This window comes from Macaca fascicularis, chromosome 7, assembly GCF_037993035.2.
Source record: "Macaca fascicularis isolate 582-1 chromosome 7, T2T-MFA8v1.1".
NCBI classification, from domain to species: Eukaryota; Metazoa; Chordata; class Mammalia; order Primates; family Cercopithecidae; genus Macaca; species Macaca fascicularis.
Genome location: NC_088381.1, coordinates 40,398,858 through 40,412,500, shown reverse-complemented (window position 1 = coordinate 40,412,500; position 13,643 = coordinate 40,398,858). Strand labels below are relative to the sequence as shown.

Here is a 13,643-nt window from a genome sequence, read left to right as displayed (position 1 = left end):
TTGAGAAAAACAACCCTGAGAGCTGAGGGAGAGAGAGGGGAGGTGGGGGAGCCTGGAAGAGGCCCCCGGTGCTGCTGCATCCTCCAAAAGGAATCACAGCCGGAGGATGGACCCGAGCATGGGAGGGGATATCACTAACGACGCTCCCAACTACAGTAACCAACTGTCCCAGCTTGCCTGGGACCTGAGAGGTTTCATGGGACATGGGACTTGCGGTGCTAAAACCAGGAGGGTCCAGGGCACACTGGGGTGGTCAGCCACCCTGCCTTAGCACCGCCCAGGAAGAAGTGCTGTTCAGGATGCTTATGAAGGGAATGGGTGAAGGGTGGCGTTCTCAGCATCCCTGAAGCCCATCCTCGAGGACTTTGTAGTAGCTAAAGTTGCCTGTCCCTCTTGTCACCCGTTTCTGGTGCCCGCTGTGCCTGGAAGGAGCCCTTCCCACATGCCTCTGCTGGGGCCAGGCTCTGGAGACCAGAGCAGAAAGCGAGGTGGAGCCCAGGCCAGTGACAAGAATACAAGGCTGCCTCTCCACGGCCATGTTGCTGGCCGGGCACCTCAGTCACATGAAATACAATATGGCTGATGCCTCTCCGATCCTGCTGATGCTGCTGGAAGCTGAAAATACCCAGGGTCCTGCCCGGGTGGCTCCTCTGGGCCAGGAATCGGAGGAGAGGCTGTGGTGGCTCAGCCAGGCTCTGGCCTCTGTGGGGTGATTTCAGGACACTGCAGCCTCCCACCTTTCCCACAGGTGGAGGTCTTTAAAACAGGAGCCTTTTTATGTATCACCCCAGCTGCCTTCAACCCATACAGGGCATGGTGGGGAGAATGACTTTACCATGTCACTGAGCTGTTAAACACCAGACAGCAAGCCTGCCCGTGGAAGCTTGTTCAGAGAAGTGGGGCAGCTGCTTTCCGAAGACCCTAGCGAGCCCCTCCCCATATCTTGTGGATGCACACGCCCTATCCATGGACCAGTCACAGAGGCCAAGCAATGGAGGAGAGTGAGACCTGGGGCCTTAGAGCCTGAGGTAGAGTTAACTTCCCCAAAACTGGAAGGAGGAAAACTGCTCATTGCTAAGAGAAGGGGAACAGCTGCTGGGAGATGAACTTCATGTCTCCTTCAGTTCTCATGTCTCCTTCAGTTCTCTTCCTCTGCTGCTGCCTCTGCGGGTGCCTTCTACTTGTTCAGGACTGCCTCGTGAGCAAACTTTCTGGGGTTCAAATGAGGCCCCCTACTCCCAACACACCTGCCCAGGAGTTGGTCCTGCTACAGCCTTCAAAACCTGCAGGCAGGAGGATTGCTTGAGCACAGGAGTTTGAGGCTGCAGTGAGCTATGATCACGCCACTGCACGTCAGCCTGGGCAACACAGCAAGACCCCCCTCTTTAAAATAAAATAATAATAATAATAATAATAACCTGTAGGCCCTGCCTCTATCAATCTCCCTTCCCTGGAAAGAAGCATCATACGTGGGCAGGAGGTGCTGCCATGGAAACCCTGGCTTTGGAGTTAGCCTGGACCTCAGCGTCTGAATCCCAGTTCTGGCACCTTCTTGGCTGGGTAAGTGTTAGCAAGGAACTGAGCCTCAGTTCTCCCTCTTGTAAAGTGGGAACGACAGTAAGCTCCTGCAGGGTTTCTATGAGGGTGAAATGCAATGAGCTGATGCAGGTGAAGTTCCCGTTCCATTGCACTCAGAATGGGTTGCTGCTGTAACAGCCGTGCTTTTTATTGACAGCATACAGTACAGCATAAAAATAGACATGTAAGTGAGGAGCCTGGAGCAAAAGGGGAAGGAAGATCCCCTGTAGTGGTTCTGGCCCTGGCAACCACTCTGGCGACTGCAAAGCATGTGATTGGTAGGGCCCTTCACACGAATAAGGGGTCATGCCTCTCGCTTCTGCATGCCATGGGCTGGGTGTGTGGCTCCCACGGCCTGCATACTCTGCAACTCTGGGGTTAGTGAAGGAGCCTCACTACCCAGCCACAAGGCACATTCTGCTTTCCACACATCTGACTCCTTCAACTAGAACCCCATGCCCCTACCATGACGGCCACCAAGTGCAAAGCTGCTGTGCCTGAGCACTGCAGCAGCCAGCCCTCTTCCTGCCTGTCTGTGGCCGGTGTGGTTTGTGTAGGAGAAGCAATAATCGTAGCATCCCCACTTACCATGTGCCGGGTGGTTTGCATATATTATCTTTAGTCCTGATGACACTCCCGAGCAAGAGCTCTGGTCTGTTTTACAAAGGCAGGAAACCAAGGCTCAGAGAGGTAGATGACTTTTCTAAAACCAAACAGCTAGCAAAGTAGCAGGGGAGATTGGGCTCAAATTCAGTTCTACCTGGCTGCAAAGACTGAGTGCTTTGCACCGTACAGTGAGGCTCGGGAGACTTGAAGTCCAGGTCAGGGTCATCCATTAACTCACATGGGACTGAGGCAAGCACCTCCCCTTGCTGGTCCTCAGTTTCCTCACCTAGGAATCGGCTAATGCCTAAGGTTAGGACTCTGTTCTCTCAGCATCTGACTTCTTGGAGGTCCTCTGCTGTCATGGGTACAAAGGGCAGAATTGTGGCCCAGGCGATCTCAGTATCTCCCAGTTTCCCTTTGGGAGGCTCTCCTCTGGCCAGGCTGGTGTCTTCCCACTGCCAAGGGGTCTGGAACCCTGCAGTCACCCCTTCTAGGAGTGCTCTGCTCTGTCCTCTGAACATTCCTTTCTACAGCTTCGAACAAAAATGTTCCAATGTCTTGTCTACGTTTTCATCATGTCTCATCTCTCTTGGGTTCTGCCATCTTCCAGAAGACCTAGGAGGGAAGCGGAGATGCTCATCTGAACTAAAGGGTGAGGGATTCATGGGCTCCTAGTTGCGTTTTTGTCAGGAGCTTCTAGAAATAGTGTCGCAATCTAAAGGAGCAGATGGTCAATTTAGTAACTTCATCAGGGCCTCTGAGTCCACTTAGTCCCCTGCATATTCACTGTGATTTGTGCTCTATTCGGCTCTCCCTGAGTATAATGTGCTCCCTGAGGGAGGGCAGGGACTGGGCCTTGCTCCCAGGCCAAAAGACTCGATTGATGGAGCACCCAGGCCTATAGCACAGGACTGGAACCCCATCTGACTCTGCTTGTGGGAACTGCAGCCACTTCCTGAACTCCCTCCCCACCTCAGACAGGCCTGAAATGTATCCCTTGCTAGCTAAAGAAGGGGCAAGGAGGAGGGCGAGGGTTTAGAAAGACAAAAAGTATGTGGATTTCTTCTTCCTCAGTCTCTCCAATGCTTGAACCCTCCCAGGCCACAGGAAGCTTCCAGGAGCCCAGCTAGGTTCTTTAGGGCCAGGGAGTAAGGCTATCTGGAAGTAATAAAAGGGAAGACATTGAGCATTAATCAAGTTCCTGTTAAGCACAGGCATTATTCTAGATGTGTCTACAGACTTATACTTGTCTCCGTTTTGCAGATGAGAAAACAGAGGACCTGAGAAGTTGTGCTGCATGAGATAACGAGGCTAGTAGCTGGTGGAGCCGGGGTTTGAACTCAGGTCTAACTTTAAAGTCCACAGGTGTGTGCTCTTGCAGGCTGCCTCTGGGTGGCTCCTGGGGACAGAGGCTGTAGAACTTTAGGACCTGTGCCTCATTTCCCTCAGGACCCACACAGGTAGTCCTGGATGTCGACCTTGTGTCCGCTGGGGCCAGCCCCACCCAGCCGGACACCGTGCAATGTTACCTTCTGCCCTGGTCTGCATTCACTGGCCATCCACACATATTTTTCTGAGGGATGCTTGGTAACTAAGGCCACCAGGTGGCGCTGCAAAGGCTGGGACCTTGACTGCTGGATTTAAGGCTCAGTAGGTTCTTAGGAATCTTTCATGACAGGCCAGGATTCCCCTAAGAGATTCCTAGGAAACTTTTAAAAAATATATATGGGCCCAGAGTGTCTGGTTTGGTATTTTGGATTGGATTCTGGGAACTTGTTATTATTTTAAAATGGTGTTAATTTTCTGCATTGGTAAAATATCATTCACATGGCTCAAAACATCTAAAGTATAAAAAGGTATATAAGGCCAGGTGCCGTGGCTCATACCTATAATCCCAGCAGTTTGGGAGGCTGAGGCAGGCAGATCACATGAGGTCAGGAGTTCGAGACCAGCCTGGCCTACACAGTGAAACTCTGTCCTACTAAAAATGCAAAAATTAGCTAGCGTGGTGGTGCACACCTGTAGTCCCAGTTACTTGGGAGGCTGAAGCATGAGAATTGCTTGAACCCAGGAGGCTGGGAGGGGGTGTGGGAGGTTGCAGTGAGCTGAGATCATGCCATTTCACTCCAGCCTGGGCATAAAAGCAAGACCCTGTCTTTAAAAAAAAACAAAAAAACGAAAATAAAAACCTTGTTGTTCAAGGGTCAATTGTATATTCAACAAAAGTAGCAAATAGATTTTAACCAAATTAACAAAATATGAAAAATATATTCATTTGCTTTCCATCAAAACATGTATAAAACAAAAAATATTAACAAGCAATAGCTATTGATTTGGTAGGAATATGAATATCCTAGCCGTAACCCTTACTTGACAAATTCACTTGATGTTTGATTAGGTAATCTCCAGTTGTGGTTTTAGGAATGTTTCATAGTCTAGGGCGCCACGTTTGTGTGCCCCGTGTGTTTCGTCCTTCGGTGTTACTGATAAATGCTTGTATGGCATTCTTAATTCTTGCTTGCACAAGACTGTCTCAATACCTTTGGTCATTAGGCTGATCCCATTCGGCTTTCAAGTAATCCTGCTTATCTGACTATATAGAAGTCAAAATAGCACGATGCTTCTGAAGGCTGTGGCAGACTCTCCAGGTGTTGCTCTGCACCTTGACCTTTGGGAGCCTTGGCTCTAATGATCGCCTCTCTGGGAGGGGGGGCCCTTAACCTCCTGCTGTAGAATGATGCCAACCTGCTGGCTGCTCAAGTCTCCTTGAGATGGGGGCAGCAGCTGCCACTGTCCCCCAGCCACGGTGACCTGCAGGACCTGATTCCACAACCCAGAGGTCTGGTTGCCACAGTGCGCCCCACAGGGTGACACAATTGCCTATTTTACATACTGTTTTGCACTTTCCTTTTTTCACTTAAGGATATAGAGATATTCTTTCCATATCAGTTCAGAAAAGCTTCCTTATTCTTTGATACAAATGTACGGTGGTTCATTGTATGGATGAAACATATTTTTACCAGTTCCCTAATGATGGTTGTTTCCTTTGCTGTTATAAACAATGCTATAATGAATAACCTTGCACATACGTCATTTCATACATCTGTAATATCTGAGGATCCATTCCTAGATGTGGACTTGCTAGATTAAGTGGTATGTGTGTTTTTAATTTTTACAAATATAGCCAAATTGCTCTGATCAGAGTTCTACAAATGTATACATCTACCAGCAAAGTACGAGAGTGCCTGTTCCTCATCAGTTTCACCAATACAGTGTGTTAGCAAACTTTAAAACTTCTGTTAATCTGATAATGTGAAATGGCATCTTAGCATTTCTCTTATTATGTGAGTTTTTAAAAAGATTTTCAAGATCTTTTTCTATTTTCTTTTCTGTGATTTATCTGGGGAATTTGTCCTTTTTTTCCTCACTTATAACCTTTGGCAAGACACAAAAACAAAAAATCGGCCGGGAGCGGTGGCTCACACCTGTAATCCCAGCACTTTGGGAGGCCAAGGCGGGCGAATCACGAGGTCAGGAGATCGAGACAATCCTGGCTAACACGATGAAACCCCGTCTCTACTAAAAACACAAAAAAATTAGCCAGGCGTGGTGGTGGGCGCCTGTAGTCCCAGCTACTCGGGAGGCTGAGGCAGGAGAATGGCGGGAACCCAGGAGGCGGAACTTGCAGTGAGCCGAGATGGCGCCACTGCACTCCAGCCTGGGCGACAGAGCGAGACTCCGTCTCAAAAAAAAAAAAAAAAAAACAACCTTAAAGGAAAAGATGAATAAATGTAACAACATTCAAATCACAAACTTCTATATGATAAATAATACCATGAAATGTTAAAAGACATAACAGGAAAAAAAAATCTGTGCAACCTGTATCCCAATACAACTTGCAACTGAACTTCCAAAAGAAGGGAAAAGGCCGGAATTCTGACTGTCCACTGGCTCTCACCATCTTTATAGCTTGTGAGGAGGTACCTGTACCACATGACTCCCTGGATCCTCACGGAAGCCCTCTGAAGTGGGTGTTATCATCTCACAGATGCAGACTGTAGGCTCAGAGAGGGTAAGTGACCTGCCCTAGGTCACACAGCTGGGGAGAAGAGATTAGGTGTTGTGCTTCCACCACACCACAGCTGCCTGAGCTCCCACTCTGGCTCTGCCTACACCTGTGCAACCTCGGGCAGGTCTCTTGTCCCTCCACTTCAGGCATCTTATCTGTACAATGGGTGTGTTTTTCTCCATTGTTGCCAGCTCTAGACTGCTGCTGTGGAGATGGTGGCAGAGGGCGGATTAAAGTGTGGGGTGGGATTCAAAGGGGCACACTGTGGAGGTGTGTCCACAGTAGAGGTGGTGAGTGTAAGTGCATGTGTCATGTGTGTACAGAAAGAACATTTCTGCAGGCTGGGGAGCTCATGGGCTCTCCCAACAAGTCACTTCCCTCCAAGAGCCCTCTTGTGGCGCCTTCATCCCCGTGAGGCCCTGTGGGGAGAGGACAATGCTTAGCTCTAAAGGAGGGTGGCCATTTGCAGCAGCTCTCAATGAGGCTGATATTCTGGGGCAAGTGGGGACTCATATCCCATGGAGACTAACCCCAGGGGCCTGCCCTGTCAGGAGTCACCTTTCCACTCAGTCAGTTCTGGGGACAATCTGAGCAATTGACCTCATCATGGACTGGAGGGCAGTGAACTGTAGTGGGACCCATGTGTTCCAGCCACATAGGCCTGCTGGGCAGATGTCCCCAGGGCCAGGCTGAGGCCGGGCAGGAATAGGGAAAATGCCAGCTCCACACTCAATCTCCCCACACAGCATGACAAAGGAGACTAGTTCGCCCAGCGTGGGCGCAGTACTTGACTGATGGCCAACTAACATTGGCCAGCTTTGAGAAAGAGAGACAGAAAAAAAGCCCTGGATAAACAAATGTTGGAAGTTAAAATCTAAAAACATAATCAAATAAAGATAATATTCTATAAATACAGTACAAGATTCCACAGTTTTAAGCAGATTGAGAAGGGTCTCCACTGTTGGCATTACTCCTGGGTTCTGTGCATGTATGTGTGGGCATGTACATGTTGGTTAGGGCTCCCCAGAGCATCTGCATCCATTGAGGCATCATGTGGTCAGGGGTAGGGTCATGAGGAAGGACTTCAGGGACCTGCCCCAGGCCTTGTGGCTTTCTGAATGACAAGGGCTGAGCTCAGAGCAGGACTAGAGGCCCTATCCCCCCACTTCCCCATGTTGAAACCAACTCCAAAGCAGAATTCCCCAGGCCTGGCCCCAGCACTGGAAGAGGAGCTGGCGGCAGCTTTCCCAGGCCTCCAGCCCAGGGCCTGGCCATCAGAGGAAGTGTTGGCAGAAGGGTCAACGGAAGCCTGACCGGAAGAGGAGGAAGTCCTGCCAAGGACGGAAGTGGAGAGCAGGAGTCAAAAAGAGAGAAGAAAGGGGGACACGTCCTTTGGAAAACTGCTGTGGCTTACACGGCCTTGTTTCAATGGCCCAGGCAGAGAAGGAAGAGATATTCACAAGCATAGATTCCCACAGCACAGATGGACCTTGAAAATAGAATGCTTCGTGAAAAAGGCCAGACACAAAAGACCACGTATATGATTCCATTTATATGAAATGTCCAGGATGGTGAAATCTATAGAGACAGAAAGTAGATCAGTGTTGAGTTTGGGACTAGGGGACCTGGGGATGGGGGAGTGATAGCTAAAGGGTGTGGGGTTTCTCTTTATGGCTACAAAAATGTTCTAAAATTGACTACAATGATGGTTACACAAATCGTTGAATATACTAAAACCTATTGAATCATTCACTTTAAATGGGTGAATTGTATGGTGTGTGAATTACATTTCAATGACACTGTTAAAAAGAGGGAGCAGGGGCTGGGCGTGGTGGTTCACTCCTGTAATCCCAGAACTTTGGGAGGCCAAAGTGGGCGGATCATGAGGTCAGGAGATCAAGACCATCCTGGCTAACACGGTGAAACCCCGTCTCTACTAAAAATATAAAAACTTAGCCAGGCATGGTGGTGGGCGCCTGTAGTCCCAGCTACTTGGGAGGCTGAGGCAGGAGAATGGTGTGAACCCGGGAGGCGGAGCTTGTAGTGAGCTGAGATCTGGCCACTGCACTCCAGCCTGGGCAACAGAGTGAGACTGTCTCAAAAAAGAAAGAAAGAAAAAAAGGAGCAATTCCCATGCAGAGTGCTCCCATTGGGAGCAGTTGGAACAGGTCCTATTGGGGAGTGGGCAGGAGGGTACAGAAAGTCCAGTGGGGCAGGGAAGACCGAAGAAAAGAACAACTTCCATTGGTCCCTGAGGATGGGCAGTGTTTCTGTTGCCTTTCCAAGAAGACATGGAGACCTCCTTCTCCCCCTTGCTCCTTCTTAACCCATGCGCATCATGTTAGGAGAACTGTAAATTCAGACCATAGAGAAAAATCCAGAAACCCAACTCAGGGGCTGGAGAGGTCCTCAGACCTGACACTGGTGAGAATGGAGACGCAGCACTTCCCACGGCCACAGAGAGGAGACCTGTGGTTGGCAGCTCACCAGCCGGTGGCCTCATAGATCCCTGAGTGTCCCAGTGGTTGCCAACAGATTCTCATCAAATGTTTACTAAACATCCCCCATCCTCTGCTTTCAAACATAAGGCACAGGAAGATACAGGCCTTGGCCGCAAGGAACTCCCAAGCCAGGCCTGGCACAAGGTCTGAATTTACCATAAAACACTTTTTTTGGTAGAAGGGAGAGGTGTTGTGAAGCCTGCTGATTGAACCATGGAATCTTAGATTTTGAGAACTGCCTCTATTTTATGGGAGAATTAAGTTCAAGTTCTACCAGGTGTATGGCGTTGGGCCTTGCAGATCTGTCTGAACCTCAGCAAAATGGGATAAGGAATCTACTCTGCCTTCATCAAGTCATCTAAGGCAAATAAATAAGTAATGCTAGTTGGTAAATGCTATGCACACATTGGTTACACAATTAATGAACCATGCAGCATTATTTCATAATAGCCAAAGGTGGAACTAACCCAAATGTTCCTCAGTGAATGAAAGGATAAACAAAATGTGGTATATGCATACAACAGAATATTATTCAGCCATAAAAAGAAATCAGGCTGGGCGTGGTGGCTCATGCCCATAGTGTCAGCTACTCGGGAGGCTGAGGTGGGAGGATCGCTTGAGCCCAGGAGATTGAAGCTGCAGCAAGCCAAAATTGTGCCACTGCACTCCAGCCTGCAGCCTGGGTGACAGAGGGAGACCTCAAAAAAAAAAAAAAAAAAAAAAAAAAAAGAGAAATGATTCTGCTACAATATAGATGAAGCTTGAACACATATATTAAGTGAAAGAAGCCAGTCACAAAAGGACAAATGTATGATGCCACTTATCTGAGGCACCTAAAGTTCATAGCGCCTGAAAGTAGAATCAGAGTAATGAGGGGCTCAGGGGAGGGGAAATGGGAGTTATTGTTTGGTGGCTACAGAATTTCAGTTTGGGATGATGAAAAAGTTTTGAAAATGGGTGGTGGTGATGTTTGCGTAATAGCGTGAGTGTACTTAATGCTTCTGAATGCTTTTTTTTTGTGGTAAAATATAGATAACATAAAATTTACCATTTTAACCATTAAAATGTGTACCATTTTAACCATTTTTATTTTAGCATATTCTGAATTCGTTGAACATACTAAAACCTATTGAATCATTCACTTTAAGTGGGTGAATTGATGGTGTGTGAACCATATTTCAATAACAATGTTAAAAAGAGGGAGCAATTCCCATGGAAAGTGAGGGACATTGGGAGCAGTTGGAACAGCTGGAACACTATTGGGGAGTGGGCAGGAGGGTACAGAAAGTCCAGTGGGGCAGGGAAGACCGAAGAAAAGAACAACTTCCATTGGTCCCTGAGGGTGGGCAGTGTTTCTGTTGCCTTTCCAAGAAGACATGGAGACCTCCTTCTGTAAATTCAGACCACAGAGAAAAATCCAGAAACCCAACTCAGGGGCTGAAGAGGTCCTAAGGCCTGACACTGGTGAGAGACAGGCAGCGCTTCCCACTGCCATAAAAATGGTTAAAATGGTAAATTTTATGTTATCTATATTTTACCACAATAAAAAAATTAATGAACTCAGACTTCAAGGAGATTAGGATGATATATCCTCGCTTGTGGCCTGGCTGGGATTAAAAGAAGAATAGTAAATGTTTATTAAATCCATCCTGTGTTCTAAGCCTTTTGCCTTACGTTATCTCAGTTAATCCCCCAACAAGACTACAAAGTGGGCTTCCTTATCATTGCCACTCTACGAACCATTAAGCTGAGGCTCAGCAAATTTAGGTGCCTGTATCCTTCAGCCCTTGCTTTAGTCAGCAAGGAAGGGAAGGCTCAATTCAGTATATCTGAAACAATTCAAGGATTTATCTGCCTTGACAAAAAGTTAAAATGGAGCAGCGTGGGGGAGGTGGTCTATTCTGCATCTCTCAATGAGATGCAATGAGGTTATTTCTTATTTCTTTCTAAAAGCAAAGAGTCTTTGGCTGGTGCGGTGGCTCACTCCTGTAATCCCAACACTTTGGGTAGACCAAAGCAGGAGGATTGCTTAAGGCCAGGAGTTCAAGACCAGCCTGAGCAACAAAGCAAGACCCCCATCTCTACAAAAAATAGAAAAATTAGCCGAGTGGAGGCTGAGGCAGGAGGATCACTTGAGCCCAGGAGGTCAAGGCTGCAGTGAGCCATGATCACAGCACTGCACTCTGGCCTGGGTAAATGGAGCAAGAGCTTGTCTCCAAAAAAAAAAGTCTTTTTGAAAATAAAGAAAAGTGGCAGTCCAGAGACAATTGATATATTTCCTGTGGTCCTGGGGCAACCTGTTCTGAGTGGGAATGTGGTCAGGAAGAGGAGGGCACAACAGGAGCCATGCAGGGCCCTTGTCGCCTACAACCTGATCACTTTGAGATGACAGACCCCCAACTCCTGGAGTGGAAATTGCAACCTGTTGGGAGCAGAGACACCTGTGTTTAAGTCCCGGTTCAGCAAGTCAAGGCGGTCCTTTCCCCTGTGGGCCTCGGTTTCTCCAGCTCTAGAATGATAAGCTCAAGGCTTCTTCTAGGTTTCAAACTTAGGCATTTTGGCCTATACCTGGCATGGGGAATTGTTTGTTCAGAGCCAGATTATTCTGTCTTGTTTTCTTGAGTAAAAAGTGAAGGGAAGCAAAATCAAACCCCATCCCTCTCAGACAACAGTCATATTCTCCCCACACTGCCATCTCCACCGGCTCTGGGGCAGCCCTGGGCAGTGGGAAGATGGTGAAGCTGCCTCCCACAATCCTGGTCCTGATGACTTGGAAACTGGAGGCACGTCTGCTTCTGAGGACTCACAGCAAATGCTGGGAAAGTGCTGAGCGAACCTGGCGCGCAACCCACGCTCAGTAGTGGGTAGCAGTTGTTGTGATGGCCCTGCCAAGCCCCTGGTCCTGGTGGGAATTCTCTGCATGCCGGGCTGCCTTCTGGAGGCCTAGGAGCTCTGGCCCCGTCTGCCCTTTCCTCACTCCCAGGGATTTCCCCAGAAGGACATGTGGTAGCCCCAGGGGAGAGTAACTATCAGAGGGAGCCAACCCAGGGCAAAAAAACCCAGGATACCGGATCCCTGGCTGTCCATGGATATGGTGTGAGGCCGGCCCTGCCAGCCACCCTGCCCTGGCCTTTCCTGGCCTCAGGCAGAGCGCAGGCCACTCCTCACAGGCTCAGATCTCACACCTCCTGATTCACTCCTCTGCTCAGGGCATCTTGCCCTGACCCCTCAGGCCTGATCAACATGAGGAGGTCTGTGACTATGACTTCAGGGTACAACTGTCCTCTTCACAGCCCTGCCCTGCTTCCTGACTCCTGCAATCCCAAAACTAGAAATTTTTCTCTTTGATGCTTCCCTGAACATAAAAACATTTTAAGCCTTCTCCGTCACAGGGAGTAGGATGGGAATGATTCAGGAAGGCTTTTTCCCAAGAGCAAGCTTCTGTGGGGCAAGCAAAGAAGGACACGTATCCAGGAAGTGCCCGGAGGTGGGCGGGAAGAAATACAAGTCACAGAAAGGGTTCCTGAGACCCGTCGGCCTCACAGTTGTGCCCAGGGCCAGATCTGAGTCTGCTCTTCCGACTTCCAGAGTGAAAAAATAGAATGCCCTTCAATGCTTCTCTTTTGTCAACTAAAAGATCAGCAAAGTGCCAAAGGAAGGTGTCTCAGACATCGGGGAGAGCGTGAACTTTGTGATGAGACAGTCTTCATTCTCTTAGGACCTGGTTCTGTCACCAGCTCCATATGCGATAGACAAGTGACTTCACGCTGTTAAGCCTCAGTTTCCTCCTCTGTTAGACTGGGCCTAATGAAACCTACCTTGAAATGCTGTTATCAGAATAAATTGAGAGCATGAATGGGAGGTACCTAGCCCAATGCCTGTACATAGCAGGCCTGCACTAAAAGCTGGCTTCCTTTCTTCCTTTCTCTCTCCTGTTCTCCAACCTGAATGGTGAATCACATGGTTCTTTGGTTGAAAGCAGCAGAAACTGACCGGGCCTAACTTAAAGAAGAAAAAAAACAAGTGTTAGGAATTTACCAGGTAATTCACCAAAGCAAAAGAAATGAACAAACCAGCCTTGAGAAGGACAGTAACTAGGAGATCACAGGGAGGACAGGCAGGCTGGTGATTTGGAGACCAGCTCCTCACCTGCTGGTGGGCTCCGGCATGGGCCTGGGTCCTTTACAAGGTGCACCCGGGGGCGGATGCTTCTCTCAGGGAAAGCTTGTCCTCGTTAACTCTCCAAGGTCTTGTCACTCCCCGGAGCCTGGGCTCTGAAGACTGTCAGGGATAAGGAGAGCCTTCACTAGTCTCGGACTGACCACAAACAAAACCCAAACCCTGCTTTCCAGCCCTGAACTCTGACCACTCAGCACACGCTAATTCAGCCTGAAGGTTACGGGCGCCAGAGACCGAGGAGGTTTCTTCTTAAAATATGTTTATTTAAGTTTTTTTTTTGTGGAGAATTTTTTCTCGTTATAAAAGACAAGATAAAGAAAATTTGGAGAACAGAAAAACACACAAAATCCCCCAAATTTCCACAATTAACACTACTCAGACCTAACCACTAGTAATATTTTAGAACATATTCTTTATTTTTTCAACCCAGACACACAGACACACACACACACACACACAGACACACACACACACACACACACACACACACACACTTCCTAGCAACATGAGCTCATACTATCATAACATTGCAGTACATTTTTATTTTTTTATTTTATTTTATTTTAATTTTTTTTGGAGACGGAGTCTCGTTCTGTCACCCAGGCTGGAGTGCAATGGCGTGATCTTGGCTCACTGTAACCTCCGCCTCCCAGGTTCAAGTGATTCTCCCACCTCAGCCTCCCGAGTAGCTGGGACTACAGACGTGCACG

General features: G+C 48.4%; 1 long non-coding RNA gene across 1 annotated transcript; it reads right to left on the bottom strand.

Moving 5' to 3' along the window:
- Nucleotides 1–10,686: 10,686 nt before the first annotated feature.
- LOC141407208 (uncharacterized) lies at nucleotides 10,687–13,042 on the bottom strand. The gene is made up of 2 exons (XR_012415034.1): nucleotides 12,904–13,042; nucleotides 10,687–12,756 (listed from the first exon to the last, which is right to left on the bottom strand). It is a non-coding gene; the product is annotated as an uncharacterized lncRNA (long non-coding RNA).
- Between the last annotated feature and the right edge of the window lie 601 nt (nucleotides 13,043–13,643).